Source organism: Thalassophryne amazonica, chromosome 3 (genome assembly GCF_902500255.1).
Source record: "Thalassophryne amazonica chromosome 3, fThaAma1.1, whole genome shotgun sequence".
Classification (NCBI taxonomy): Eukaryota; Metazoa; Chordata; class Actinopteri; order Batrachoidiformes; family Batrachoididae; genus Thalassophryne; species Thalassophryne amazonica.
Genome location: NC_047105.1, coordinates 109,588,509 through 109,604,402, shown reverse-complemented (window position 1 = coordinate 109,604,402; position 15,894 = coordinate 109,588,509). Strand labels below are relative to the sequence as shown.

At 41.5% G+C, this 15,894-nt stretch overlaps 2 long non-coding RNA genes across 2 annotated transcripts; both read right to left on the bottom strand.

The window, feature by feature from the left end:
* Positions 1-977: 977 nt before the first annotated feature.
* LOC117507996 lies at positions 978-10,426 on the bottom strand. Its single transcript, XR_004559932.1, has 3 exons — positions 10,217-10,426; positions 5,935-5,937; positions 978-987 (listed from the first exon to the last, which is right to left on the bottom strand). It is a non-coding gene; the product is annotated as an uncharacterized LOC117507996 (long non-coding RNA).
* A 38-nt stretch (positions 10,427-10,464) lies between these two features.
* On the bottom strand, positions 10,465-15,662 carry LOC117507995. The gene is made up of 3 exons (XR_004559931.1): positions 15,651-15,662; positions 12,328-12,335; positions 10,465-10,840 (listed from the first exon to the last, which is right to left on the bottom strand). It is a non-coding gene; the product is annotated as an uncharacterized LOC117507995 (long non-coding RNA).
* Positions 15,663-15,894: the final 232 nt, after the last annotated feature.

The following is a 15,894-nucleotide window of genomic DNA, read 5'->3' as shown; positions in this document are numbered from 1 at the left end:
AGAAAGACTGAACCATCTACAAATTAAAGCGTTCACTCAGATCAACTGTGCTAAAAAGCTAAGCTAACGTTAGCCGATCATTAAACCTTCACAGCATTGCAGAAACGTCACGTTTTACTTTTATTTTATCCTCACCTTGATAAAGCTGCAGAACTAACCTCGGTTGGGCAAACTGGGACTTTGCATATATCGAAAACGTAGGAGATTTCAGACTGAGTGGGTCTGCTCCATCCCCCCGGCTGCCTGCCTCGGTCTGCCCAGGATTGATGCCTGAAGGCCGGCTTCTCCATGCGGGTCGGCCCGTTGTCGCGGTTCGATCGATATCCCACCCAGTCGTCAGTCCTCCCTCGGTCGGCGTCACTCCGAAAAGTAGCTGAAAAAAAGCTTCTCCCAGCAGGGTGATGGGAGAATCGTTCTACTGCTGTTTTTTAAAGCTTTTTGTGGTTCAGGCGACCCAAATTCAAGATGACTTTTTTCAGATTGTGGAAACAGCCAGAGTGTGACGTAGCCGCAATCTCCGCCCCCTTACCGCTTCCGAAGCAACGCGTCTGACGTCACGACGCGTTGGAACGCATCGGCCTGACGTGCTAGGGGGCGTTTAAGCACCGCGCTAAAGCTTGCAGTGTGAAAGGCCCTTTAAGACGCACTTATTTTCCCTTTCATATGGCTAGCATACTAGCATAGTATGGTACTATGCTTTCTACCCTTTTACATTCATTTTATTATTAAACAGAGCGGGCCACAGCCTCAACTTTATACTCTGGGTCTTTTAGTGAAGCTTAGGGCTAGTGGCTGGCGATCACTTTAGTATTTCTTCTGTTTTTCTTGTTGCTTAATGCTGACAAATTGTACTGTATTTGTTGTCTTTCTACCACCTGATTCTGTTTTTTCCTCTCCGTTTGAGGTGCGGCTCCATCCAGAGATGGGAGTGGGTGTCTTCTGCAACCCTCCAGTCCTGTGCACCAGCATGGACTCCCAAATTGTCATCTATATTTGTATTGTAAACTGTGTCAGTAGCATGATACAAGCAGAGGGTCGCCCCTTTGAGTCTGGTCTGCTTGAGGTTTGTTCCTCAAATCATCAGAGGGTGTTTTTCCTTACCACTGTCACCTGTGTGCTTGCTCTAGGGGCCGGTAAGGTTAGACCAGGGTCGGACTGGGAACAAATTTCGGCCCTGGCATTTTTCCTCTGGACCAGCCCACTATTGGCCCGACGAATCCACCCCCAAACACGCACACCCACCCGTCCATACTGAACCCCCAATGAACAAATACTATACACCTAAACACCATGAACACACACCTAAACACACACTTTCACTGTCATTTCACCTTGATCATAGTACAAAACGCGGACCTGGCGCCACGAGGGGGCGTCCTGATAACATTAAAGGCAATTACATATTTTGACAAAATTACAAGTTTAAATATATATATATAGTCATTTAAACTTGTAATTTCGTCAAAATATGTAATTGCCTTTAATGTTATCAGGACGCCCCCTCGTGGCACCCTGATAACATTAAAGGCAATTACATATTTTGACGAAATTACAAGTTTAAATATATATATATATATATATATATATATATATATATATATATATAGAACACTGTATATTTCCATAAATGAAATAAATTTATGCCAATAAACTGTCCAGAATTAATTGTGTTTATGAATGAAACCATGAGTTAAAAATGCTTTGCATATGACCTCTTGTGCCACTGTCTGTGTTGCTGTATGTTAAAAGTAACTGACATTTTTGTTTTTCTTTTTTTTTCTTTTTTTGGCGGCAGCAGCGGGCCAGCTGCATAAAGAGAAAAGCTCTGGCTCGTTGTTTGCGTTGGGTTTGTAATCGCATTTGAATTTACCCAGCAGCCCTTGTGGTGCTTAAAGTCGAAACTGGCTTATCAGTAGCTGACAGTGTACTGAGTCAATACTAAAAGTTAGCGGTTAGCTTCCGCTAAATTTTTAATTTTATCAGTTTAGCGTTATAAAAGTTAACTTTTAAGTTAGCAGATTAGCGGTTATTGAAGTTAACTTTTCGGTTAGCTGTGCCCACCACTGCAATTATGGATACATTTTGTGGCACCAGGAAAATAACTGTGGTTAAAGAGAAAATACATCATTTAGCCATATTAAAATATCACAGTTATAGGCCGGCACTGAAAGGGTAGGTTTTAACCATCTGGGGTCTTTGGAAGCACCAGTGTGTCAGCCCTTACCAAAAAATAGTACTTATAAGTATATAAAAAGTAAACTGGAAGTATACTTGAAACATACTTGCATGTACTACTTTTTGGTAAGGGAGAGCAGCCTTCTCATCATCTTTCTATAAATAAATCAGAAATGGAACTTCAGAGATAACTTTCGACCACTTCCTGAAACTACAAATTCTCAGGTGTAAAAGGAATCTCTGTTCTTGATAATCTTTGACTCTCAGCCAATCCTAGAAGCTGACTGACAGCTCAATGAGAGAGACTTTGCTGCACATCAGTTCCTCGTTTTCACTGACAGAACATGGGGGGAAAAATGTTATAAACTCCACAAAAAAAAAAAAAAAAAAAAAAAGCAAAAGGAAAAAAAGCTTTTTCAACTACTGGTAAACACAAATTTGTATTCAAACTTTCATTAAAGAGTGAAAAAAACATGAAAAAAAATTGTCACACAACCTGGATTGGCGCACAGCAGCTGCAGATTTATGGCAATATTTGAGTGACTGGAATGTAATGGCCTCACAGAAACCATCACTTCCATCAAGCTAAACACCTCCGCAAAGACTAACAGGACACCAACTTGTCCTTCGATGAATTAATATGGAAAGTGTGAAACTAGGAAAAAAAACATACATATGTACAGCAATAAGTACATTAGCTTGAATGCATTTTAACTGTATGTCTCTGAACTAGAGTTCGTATATGCCATCACACTGCAAAAGTGGTACTACAGTTATATGTAAAAGTTTGGGCACCCTGATGATTTCCATGATTTTCCTTTATAAATCATTGGTTGTTTGGATCAGCAATTTCAGTTAAATATATCATATAGCAGACAAACACACTGATATTTGAGAAGTGAAATGAAGTTTATAGGATTTACAGAAAGTGTGCAACAATTCTTTAAACAAAATTACGCAGGTGCATAAATTTGGGCACCCTTGTCATTTTATTGATTTGAATACATTTAGTACTAATTATTGGACGCACACTAGTTAAAAACACACAAGTTAAAAACATACAAGTGGTTTTTAACTAGGTTTTCTTATTTTATGTAGTGTTATTATGTTTACTTTTTGGTGAATTTTCATGCCATATTTAACATCATGTTATGTTTATGTATGTATGAATGTGTTCTACTGCTGGCTGCACAACAAACTGCTCCCAAGGGGCTAATAAAGACACCTTGATACCTTGAATACAAACATAAATGCCTTTGCATGGGCCAGTAACACAGGATCTTACAGGTTACTACACATTAAACACTACCACTGCTCTAATGCTTCTCACAAACTCTGACCATGTGCTGCACTAGAGCAATATGCTTCCTGCTTCTTTTTAAGGAGCCACATCACTTTTGAACATGCTAAATGGGGAGTAGGGCAGAGCCAGAACACTCACTGTCTGGTATCCAAGCGATAACACAGATCACTTTAACTCCTGTCTGTGGAGAAGAAGAAAACCAGTTCTGAGATAGATCTATAATAACTCTTTAGCGTTCCTTGCCGAGCAGACTTTATTTCAGCCTTCCTTATGAGTCCAACTGGGAACAGGTCTGACGAGTCCCCCCATTGGCCACTCGTTCCTCCTGGCCAGTTTTTCCTCGAGTAGAACCACATCTCCTTGCTTAATCAGCTTTCTTACATTGCAATCTCGACATAAATGTCAGAGTGCCGAGATACTCCTTATAAAACCTGTTCCAAAATTAATCAGCCAGGAACTGAACACATTTTCACTGACTCTTTAACATGTCCACTGCACCGGTGCTGCTGGAAAGGGGAATGAATGGTTGTGTCAGACTTCTGTTGTATCAGCAGGATGGAAGATGACAGAATGAAAGGTTGCTCAGGGTCTGATGAGACATTCATTACAGCTGTGACTTCTGCCAGGAATGTGGTCAAGATTTCATGTGCGTGTTTAACACGACCAGCTTGCAGCAACATACAATCAAGTATGTGCCATGCATTCCTGATCATTCGTTCCCACATTCCACCCATATGGGAGTAATGGGGTGGGTTAAAGATCATTGTATCTCTGTAGCCTTTCTTCCACTGTAGGACCTGATTCCATTTCCTTGTATGCGCCCATAAAATTAGTACCGCACTCTAAATGTAGATGTTTTGCACGACCACGAAGGGCAAAGAAATGTTTCAATCCACTGATGGAATTGAAGAGGCAATTTCTTCGACAACTTCGACGTGGACAGTTCTTGTACATAAGCAGGTGAAGCGTAATGCCAACCTCTTATGATTAGCATGATCTCCTTCGGTACGCCTTGTTGGCACTTCCCATGGGCCAAACATGTCCAAGCCCACATATGAGAAGTGGGATCCACTTAAAGTTTGTTTGCTGGTAAGTCACACAAGTTGTTCCCCAACTTTGCAGGTGACACATTTATTAATCATTTTGCTGATGTACCTTTTTGCTCCAGTGATCCCTAAGCCACTCTCCCTGACTGCACCTTCTGTGAAATGCCTCCCGTAATGTCTGATGTTCTCATGGTGGTGTTGCACACGAAGTGTTGTGATGTGGTGTCTAGCAGGTAAGATGATGGGATCTGTCCCTTTCAATTCAAGGCTGGAGTGATTAATGTGACCACCAACTCTGAGTTAGCCAGTACTGTCAATGGTGGAATTGAGACTTATAAGGAAACTGTGATGAGAAAGATCTTGCTTGGCTGCAATGCATTTTATTTCTTCTGTGTAGGCATCTAGCTGTACATTACGGATGAGGAGTTTCTCAGCTAACTCCAACTGGTCACAGAGGATGCCTTTCTTGCAGGCGTGCCACCCAATACAGCCTTTGCTCTTCACTATATCAACAAAACAACGGACAATGTACTGTAAATTAGCCAGAGCTCTGGTTACCAATTTCCAGGTTAAGAAAAATTCCCACCCTTTTAAACCCAGTGGGCACTCATACATACGGACAGGGTTCTAGCCTGTGGCCGTACCGCTGCATCACCTTCTGGATCCAACAGTTCAAATGAAGTTTTCTCAGCCGATGCTAGCTTTGGTGAGTGCTGGAGGAAGGAGGGTCCTGTGAACCAGGTTATATTGTGGAGCTTTGAGGCAGGAACAGACCATGAACCAAGGACAGCTTGATTTTGATCTATTGACACATAATGCCATTGTTCAGCCATGGTGGATTGTCTGATGCGCTGATCTCGATTATTCACAGAGACATAAAAGCGTCTTTTCTGGTTGTGAATGTAGCCAAAGACCACCTTACCGTCTGTGTAGAAACCGACTGAGTCCACCTTATGGTCAATCTTGTCACTTACTACTTCTGCCATCTCTGTGGCCACTACTGCTGCACACAATTCCAGATTCATGAGAAAATATCACCCAAAATGACAGATATTCGCCCAAGTTAGACGAGGGCAAATATCTGTCATTTTGGGTGACTGGGCAGGACGGAGGGACTCAGAAAATGCATACCGCACGACAACATCATGTTATTTGCATTATTATCACTTACTGAGATACACAACACGTGGAATCACATTAACAATATTTAATGTCATTTCAAAATGCAGGACACCCAGCAAACGTGTACGTAAAAAGTTGGCTCACTTTAATTTTTGTTGTGTTGGCTGGCGCGCGGCTGCTCTCCAAATTCGCCAGTGCATCCTTTATCAAGCTGGCTGCTTTGGCTGCTGTTCATTGTCATACTATCCATGATAAAATCATCCGGAATATCCATATTGGGACCAACACACACTTTTCGCCTTTTCATGTTATCGTCTGTGGACAGTTCTTGGGCTGCGCGCGCGCTATGACATCATTTGTTTACGCACAGCGGGGGGCTATAGCCAGGTAGCATCGACGTAAATCTACGCTACCGGCCTAGCAATGCCTCGGTAAAGTGATAATAATATGGTACAGTTTTCAATATGATTGGAGCATCTTTTAATTTAGACCCTTGCGTAATTCTTCAATTGACCCCTACCTGGCTGCCTACTGAAAATTCAAATGGCCAATTGTTTTTTTTCCAGAAGAGCAATGTCTAAAATGTATTTGTTCCAGATTTGGTGCTTCTATCACCATTTGCAGGATTCCTCTGTATATATTCTGTTATCTGTTGCACCACACGTCTTGCAAGTAAGTAAATTTTATTTATATAGCACTTTTCACAGACAGAGGAAGCCACAAAGTGCTACACAAAAAAGGTCGCAAAAAATACATATGAACATGTCTTGGACACAAACCTACAACCAGATGGAAGCAGTTTGAACTATGGGTACAGGGGGTGACTGGGATAATCAAAGATCAACCACACCTTCTTAATGGCTCTGTTTTATGTATGGATGGCAGGTCATTTAAGGAAGCACCAGCAATCTTGCTGCACTCATTTACAATACAATGCAGATGATTTTTTTGTCCTGTCCACATTAAAATTCCTGAGTTTGCAGTAAAAATACATGCATTGGTGAGCTTTCTTACATACCTGGTCAATCTGATGCTCAAAGGTTAGGTTAGTAATAAAGCACACAGAGCTCTGATATTGCAACAGTACTGGTATCGGAATATATCCAAAGTCAGGTATTGGGATCAGTGTGCAAGTGAAAAATGTGGATCGGTGCATCACCTTAAGATAGTAATTTTATTTATTTGTTATCTCTGTTACTGGTGTCAGAAACTGCATCTGCCACGATATGACATCTGACATGTGCTATTTCCAGACGGTCAGGTGCATTAATCCAGTGTGAAAAACAGCTCAGATTCCCAACACTAACCCATACACAATACAATGTGGCTTTTTATAGCCGAGAATCAATAAGGAGGTTTTTGTCCTTTGTTACACAAAGGATAACTAATGGCAGGCAGCTAGACTACATCGCATTCACACACGAGATCCTGAGAAGAAAATATTTACTCAAGGAGTAGTGGCCGGAGTGCTTACGTCAGAGTAATTATTGTTTAAATGTATGATAACTAAGAGCAAGTATTACCTTAAGTCGTATCAGGTTTCCTACTGGTTACCAATATGAAGTCCTACAACGCTTTATCTTGAGATGATACAGTCACTTTAAAACAATCTTATCAGCTTTGAGCTCTCAATATGGTGAAAATTCTTTATCTTCCTGTGTTGTTTCAGCATTGATAAATTGTTTTGGTGTTGCATGTTTGGACAAAGCTTCCTGAGTGAGTACAGTAAAATGCAGCGTCTCACACACACATACAGCAGGTCACCTGCAGTGTCATTTATGAGTCTATTCCAGCTTAAACCAACTGAAGTTTCTCCTGAATATCAATGTTTTGTTGAATGAAGATGGTTGTATGCAGAAACTGGATGTGGTAAGAGAAAAGAAAAAGAAACTTCATCCAAAATTATGCACAGAATCGTTACAAATTTCATAAAAGCTGCAATTTTGATTGTAAATCTTCACTTAAATAGGTCTTTAAAAAGCACCATTTTTGGTGCAAAACTTTAAAATGTTCTACAGTCAGACACAGACCACCAGTCAAATGTCACATTCTCATGCTGGTGGTGTGCAACAGATGGTAAACCCGATGTTCATTTCTTTCCGATGACAGACAGATGGGACATTCTATTCTACTGCTACTAGCTCACTCGGCACCCCGCAACAGGTTTGTGTGTTCATAAGATAATTTTTACGTTTTCTGCTTGCTACTGTGACAAGGACAAATTGAATCATGATTTGCCTTTAATGACCATCGGATGAACAGCGAGAGATTATTTTAACTAGCATGTTGCCCGTGGGGATCCATGGCTCTACATTGGATAGTGTTTATAAAATAGGTAGCTGACATTTTTATGATAGTCACCCTTTCTTGACTTCAATTAACATAAATACTTATTTTATAAAAAATAAAATAAAGGCATCTTGACCTCATATTTAAGGGCCCCTTCACACATAATGCGAAGTTTGGACGAAGTGCACACTTTAGTGCGCATGACGCAGGAATCGTGTGCAAACCATGTGAAATTGTCCCTGCCTCAAACGCTATGTACGAGATCTGTCAATAAAGTATAGGTCCTTTTTATTTTTTTCAAAAACTATATGGATTTCATTCATATGTTTTTACGTCAGACATGCTTGAACCCTCGTGCGCATGCGTGAGTTTTTCCACGCCTGTCGGTGATGTCATTCGCCTGTGAGCACTCCTTGTGGGAGGAGTCGTCCAGCCCCTCGTCGGAATTCCTTTGTCTGAGAAGTTGCTGAGAGACTGGCGCTTTGTTTGATCAAAATTTTTTCTAAACCTCTGAAGCACATCGAAGTGGACATGGTTCGAAAAATTAAGCTGGTTTTCGGTGTAAATTTTAACGGCTGATGAGAGATTTTGAGGTGATACTGTTGCTTTAAGGACTTCCCACGCAGTGGGACGTCGCGCAGCGGTCCCAGGCGCCGTCGTCAGCCTGTTTCAAGCTGAAAACCTCCACATTTCAGGCTCTATTGATCCAGGACGTTGTGAGAGAACAGAGAAGTTTCAGAAGAAGTCGGTTTCAGCATTTTATCCGGATAGTCCACTGTTAAAGGAGATTTTTTTAATGAAAGACGTGCGGACGGATTGCAGCGTCGGCTCGCAGCCACCGCGACGCTCTGCCACAGGAAAAACACCTCTGTTGGAAGCCTTAAAGACAAGTTGGAACATGCCCAACTGTTAAACAATTTCTCAGATACTCACTCCACTGAAAGCCATCAAAAGCCGCCTGGATTTTACAAATGGTTATCAACACGGACGTGTTTTTCCCACCAAATCTCTCATCAGCCGTTAAAATTTTCACCGAAAACCAGCTTAGTTTTTCGAACCGTGTTCACTTTGATGTGCCTCACAGGTTTAGAAAAAATTTTGATCAAACAAAGCGCCAGTCTCTCAGCAACTTCTCAGACAAAAGAATTCCGATGAGGGGCTGGACGACTCCTCCCACAACGAGTGCTCACAGGTGAATGACGTCACCAACAGGCGTGGAAAAACTCACGCATGCGCACGAGGGTTCAAGCATGTCTGACGTAAAAACATATGAATGAAATCCATATAGTTTTTGAAAAAAATAAAAAGGACCTATACTTTATTGACAGACCTCGTACACCTGTTGCTACAACAATTTGCGCACACCAGCGGCTGAATGACAGAGTGTGAGCTGTGCGAACCCATCGCACCCTCTCGCAGCACGTATCAGCCAAATTACAGGTGACATGCATGAACATCTAACACCGCTCACATGGCACTTAGAAAATGTATGGCCAGTCACACTGTTGGCACGACAAGAGACTGCAGACTGTCTACTGTCGTACTCGCTGTGAAATTCGTTGAAGTTCCCAACGACTAGGGATGGGTATTGATAAGATTTTATCTATATCAATGCCATTATCGATTCTGCTTATCGAACCGATTCCTTATCGATTCCCTTATCGATACCTCTTGAATTTTGTACTGAAAGTAGGCTTTACAGGTTTTCTATGTATTTCATTGAGTCTTAAAGTAAATAAATATGAAATTGGTCACTGTATCCTTGATCTCTGGACATAAATAAAAATAAACAAAATGATGTTTTGCTCTGAAGTTATTAATTCTGACTGGATTCTATTGTTCTAACTTGACTCGGCAGAGAGCCGCGCAGCGTTTGGAGCTGTGTGAACAGAACGGAGGGCGATTCTCGTTTCTTTCTCGCAACAAGACAGGAGTCCCAGTTAGTAACTTTAATCCGCACAAAAGTGACTCACGATTTCACATATTCAGGGGATGAAAGTGGTGAAAAATAAAAAAAGCTGAAACCCAAAATTACCCCCCAATGCCACCCGCATGAAAATGTTTGAATTCTAGAAGCTCTGAAATACAATCTGGGACTATTCCAGACGATAAACTGGAGTGAGTGCAGCATCCATTTAGTGAGAAAAAAAAAAACACTTTCCTTATTCAGATTCATTCCAGTAGTATTCTACTCTTACTAGGATGCAGCAGTTTTCTAGTTTGGCAGATAGTTCTGGAGGAAATCACTGAAGAAATTAACACATTGAAAATATGGTTTGACTACGGAAGCCGACAGAGGACTTCATATAATCTTTTTTAATTCACCTTGTTATCCCAAGATAACGACATAATTAATTAGAGATCTTGAGAAAACAACACTTTCATTCCGTGATCTCGAGAAAACAGATAATTATTCCGTGATCTCGAAAAAACAAAACAATTATTTCATGATCTCGAGAAAACAACTGAGATTTCTAGCAGAGCTGCCTGCGCCCCCCTGTGTCAGAGCAATCTCTGCCTGTGTCAACCCCTGATCAAAATATTGCCTTATTAGGTGATCGATTATTCCAGACATTCTAAAGACCAGCGTTGCATCTATACAGAATGAGATATAGCCCCGAAGTCATCATACAAGCCTCTTGGCGTAGCCTACTTGAATGACCCATTTGTCAGCTGTTTACTCGAGATCATGAAATAATTGTTTTGTTTTCTCAAGATCACGGCATAATTGTTGTGTTTTCTCGAGATCTCGAAACAAAGGCTTTGTTTTCTTGAGATCTCGAATTAGTTGTGTTGTTTTCTCGAGATCCTGAATTAATTATGTCGTTATCTCGGGATAACAGGGTGAATTAAAAAAGTATTACAAAAAGGGCCTCTATCGGCTTCCGTATTTGACCGAAACAAACTGTCATTAAACTTAATTAAGACAGGGATGAAATGGAGGTGTAAGAGTCACTAGGTGTTCACAGGAAACACTTATTTATTTCTGTATGTATGTATGTATGTATTTATTTATTTATGTATGTTCATTGTTAGTTGGTTTTATATTTTTTCGGTTGTGTTTTTATTCAGGTTCTTTTTGTCTCTCTAAAATTGTCTATAATCGTTAGATTAGTTATTATTACTATTATTGTTGTTTATTACAATTATTGCTTGCTATTATTATTAATATATAAACAAAAAATGTTAAAAAATACTACAATTTGTAATACATTTGACTCTTTTACGACAACAAATGCTTGACAGCTGCTAATGCTAATTTTAACATTGAAAGTGTCATAGACATGCTAACGTGTTAGCATCGGTCCCGTTTTTGTTATAAAATACATCTATCAACTGTTTCAGAAGACCATAACACGTCAGTTTAACATAAAAAAGGTAAATAATACTCACAGCATTATGCTCTTTAGGGTTTTAGCGGGGGAAAGCGAAAGAAATAAATGAATCAACAAAGCAATGATCGAAGCACTGCTTCGATCTGCAAATCACTGCTTCGATTGGTTCAAGGTTCAAAGCAAAGCCGCGCTGCAGAAAAGTTGATTACAGACCCGCTGCAGGGTCTGTAATCAATGTAGAGAAATTATAATTTTCCTGACAAACACCCCCAAAAACAACGGCCACTCTGAAGGACCGATAAGGGAATCGTTAAGTAAAAAGGTTATTGATGTCGGTGGATCGAATCATTTCTTAACGATACCCGAAAGGAACCGGTTCTCGATACCCAACCTTACCAACGTCTATGGAGTTGCCGAGATGTGGTGTGCCGTCAGCTCCCCCCCACAACATATGTGTGTGTGTGTGTGTCGCGTGCTCCCCCCAAAACACGTCTGTGGGTAGTACACAGGATACACATTGCACCTTTGGTGGAATCTGTTGCATTCTTATTATGTCCACCAAGGAATTAAAAAAAAAAAAAAATCAAAGCAGGATGTTAGCAGGATTACGTCAAAACGACTGCACAGATTTTGATCAAATTTTCACCACAGATAGAGATTAGGACATGGAAGAATCCATTAAATTTTGGAGGTAATCCAGATCTGGATTCTGGATCAAGTTTCACTTTATTTAGGCTTTGAAGGATTACGTCAAAACTACTTCATGGATTCTCACAAAATTTGCACCACAGAAAGATATTAGGACATGGAAGACTCCACTGAATTTTAGAGGTGATCCAGATACGGATTGGCGGACATCAGAAATCTCAGATCGTGCTTGTTGTGTGTTTACAACAATGTGGCAGTTATGAGCTTTGTGTGGTTTCTTTGAAAATGATTTGAGATTTAACTTTGTCTATTTGTGTTGCTGCATTATGTGTAATCTGCATAGTAGCAGCAGTGACTCTCATAGTGTTTGAGCCTCGTATTAAGTAATATTATTCCAGTTAGGCAAAACTGCTATCACTATGAATATGGAGTGATTCTGTAGAGTGACAACAGCAAAGTTATTTAAGGCATTTAAGAAGATGACACTGAAGGCCCAGGTGTGAAACGCACATGTTCGTTCATCCACATTAATGAACAGCGGGTTACATTTCTTCCCTCCATCAAAACAGTCAATCATTTTTAATTCTTCTGAATATTGTGCAATGGTATGCAAAATGTACTCATCCCTTCAAAATAGCATGCCAGTGATGCTACCTCACCACACAAGTGATGAACACATGCACAGGGCATTACACCTACAGAGGACAATCTGACTGCTCATTTACATGTCTAACAGGAGACGTCAGGGATCCAGAAGGTGACATTCTTGCACATGCGTATGACACTGGTTGTCAACAGAATGACCAAGCGCGCAAATGTTGTTAGCATGTCAATCATTAATGCCATCCACCATTCTTGTAATGGACAAAATTATGTCCAGTGTTTCAACATACACGACAGCATTAGACACGGAAGCTTAGTACAAAAAATAAATAAATACTGGACCAAGCTGACGTATGGGAAAGGACTGAAAATGTCCTGATCTGTACAAAATTCCAATGGAGATATAGAGCCCAGACCTGACAAAAACAACTGAGTTGTGAAGTCAGACAAATCTACACATATTTGATCCAAAGTCCAGCTTTATTCCAGCAAATGGATAGGACAAATTAAGTTACAAATTAAGTTTATTATATGAAAGGACACCGGCAGACATATCTTCAATGAAGTGATCACTGCAAACTCGCTCTCCTTTGGCACCTGGCTCCCAGAGTTTTCCCAGAAATTGAGTCACCTCCCACCTACCCCAGATTCCAGAGAACTGTTGGGCCGTGACTAAAGCTGCCTCAAGAAGAGACAGCTGCTATGACTACCACCTTACCACTACGGTTACTTGCAAAAATGAAAAGATAAAAAGTTGAAAGGAAAAAGAAGAGAACAGTAAAGTATGACACCAACCCTCCAGCACATCTGCCGATGATGATGCGGCACAAAAGTGTTTATCCCCTTAACAACAAAAACAACAGTCAAAGTATATGTGCGTTACGTTTGGCTTTTTTCTGCTGCACAAAAGTGTCTCTGCTTACTTACGACTACAGTGCTCAATAAACTATGCCCATCCATTTTCTATGTTACAGGGCGAGAGGCGGGGTACACCCGAACCTGTCACTCCCTGTCTGGCAAAGTATAGATGTGCCAAGTTTGGCTCAATTCGGTGGTCCCATTTGGACGGGAGAAGGACACAGACACACAGACTACATTTACATGCAGCCAATAACCCTTTCATAAGTGGAATATTAGCAATATTCCAGTTGCACACGGCCATGTAAACACCCGCAAAAACCTGAATATGCTCATATTCCGGTTTTTAAAAACCCGAATATGACCCCTGGGTTACTCCTTTTCTAACCCGAATATCAGGTCATATAAATGTGAATCGGAATATCCCCATAAAAAGGAACATTATTTTGTGTTCTGCGCATGTCCTATCTGCAAGGAATCTTGGTCTTTTGAGTACGGCAACTACTTGTATGCGGCACGCGCAACCCACCAGACACTACAGAAGCAGAGGTACACAAGCATGGGGTAATCCAGACACGGCAGCACAGCACCATACTTCTGGTGCGAGGAGGAAACCGAGTACTTCATTAGTATCATGAAAGACATGAGTATAATGTCTTTTATTGACGGTAGAAAGTACTGAGATAGCGACATTTACAAGAAGGTGGCTGAAAAGTTATGCAAAGCAGGATTTGCATGAACGCCAGACCAAATCAAGCACCGGTGGAAGACGTGCGTCGCTGTTTAGATGGGGATATTCCAAATGATACCAATGACCATGTATACAGGAGTAACTCTGTCTGCTTAAGCACGTAAACGGGTTATTCCTAATTATTCAGAAACCGTAATATTGACCTTAACCCGAATATTAGCAGCATGTAAACATAGCCACAGTTAACTTCTTTGCAGAAATTATGTGACAGCCACACCTGCTCCTAATCCATCATCAATCCAGCACCCACTAACCATCCTGCAGGTGGCAGATATATATAAAACTTTTTTTTTTTTGCTCTGGTGGTGCATCAAAGGCCCCATGCACATGTGGATGTGTTCAACTCATTATGAAACACTGAGGATGTTGGTACTATGGGCTTCTTAAATAACAACACTGAAATCAATACGTGCCTGCAGGCAGCAGCATGCTTCATGCACCAACAGGGACAAGTTGTGTGCTCCCAAATACCACAACACATGTTTACATTCACACATGGTCGTGTCATTCTTGTGTTTTTCCACAGCCTCTGCACCCCCCCCCCCAAAAAAAAAAAAAAAAAAAAAAAAAAAAAAACATAAGCTGCCCTTTAAATAAGAGACAGGCTGAATTCTGTTTTCCAGTCGTCATATTACCAGCTCACAATCAAACAAACATGCGCCACTCAGAATGAATCAGCAGCAGGTGTGGCTTTGAACCGGCTTTAAAGGCGAAACCAGCACGCGCACATCAAAGACACAGAGCGCGGTGCTGCCGGTGCTTTATTTACAGCCACTTCTCAGGTGATACAGCAGAACCTTACCACAGATCCGGACCGAAGGCTTCCGAGGTGTCCGCTGTCCTCTGCGGCCACGCGCGGCCCATGCTATTCATTTTGGCGTGACGCCGCTTAAACAGTCTCGCGGGCGCAGGCACGCAGCTTTAATTAAATAAATGGGCGACGACTCCTTAATAAAAGGCAGGAAAGCAGCAGCCTCTGTTTCATGGTGGCTTCCTGTTGGAAATTAGAATTCAGCAGCAGTCTCGCGCCCTCTGCTGCGTCGAAGCGCTGCGCATCACTGAGGAGAGAGAGAGGAAAAAAAAACAAGCTTCTCCTCCCGCTCCCATCCGTGAAACCGTAATCTCACACGATTTAACCTACCAGATTGTTAGTAGCTGGAAAAAAAAGACACTGTGGCGAACTGATGCCACAGTGAGTGTATTTAGAAGCGTGACGAGTGGAGTTCTCCGCCCCGCGAGGACATCACTCACCGCACGCGCTCCAAACACACCGGGCACGAGCGCCCAAATCACAGCGGGGAGCCGATACCGATACCAATACTTTTTCATATTTAAGCTAGATGCAAAGGATCCAAAAGACCTAGGATAGAATTTCGCCAAACATTGTACGTGACAACAAAATACTTTATTATCACAATCAACATTTTTGTTTAAAAAAATATCACTCAACTCAAAATCTCCTGAGGTAGAGGACTGACAAACCACGATACAAGGGTGCGCTGCTCCGTGTTGTGTGACACAATGTGACACAAAGCAGCGCTGTGTTCACACCGGGCGCAACGCGAGCGACTGCAGCCACAGGTTGCCATGTAAATCCCTATGTAAGGACGCGTTTTGGCGCCAAACCGCGCAGCGCGACGCTATGGACACGAGTGAAGCGATGCGAGTGAAGCGATTTTGAGCGTTTTGCGCGTTTGTGGCACGATATTGCGTCGCGTCACGCGTTGCCCTCCTCCCCAAGTTCAAAAATCTGAACTTTTTCGT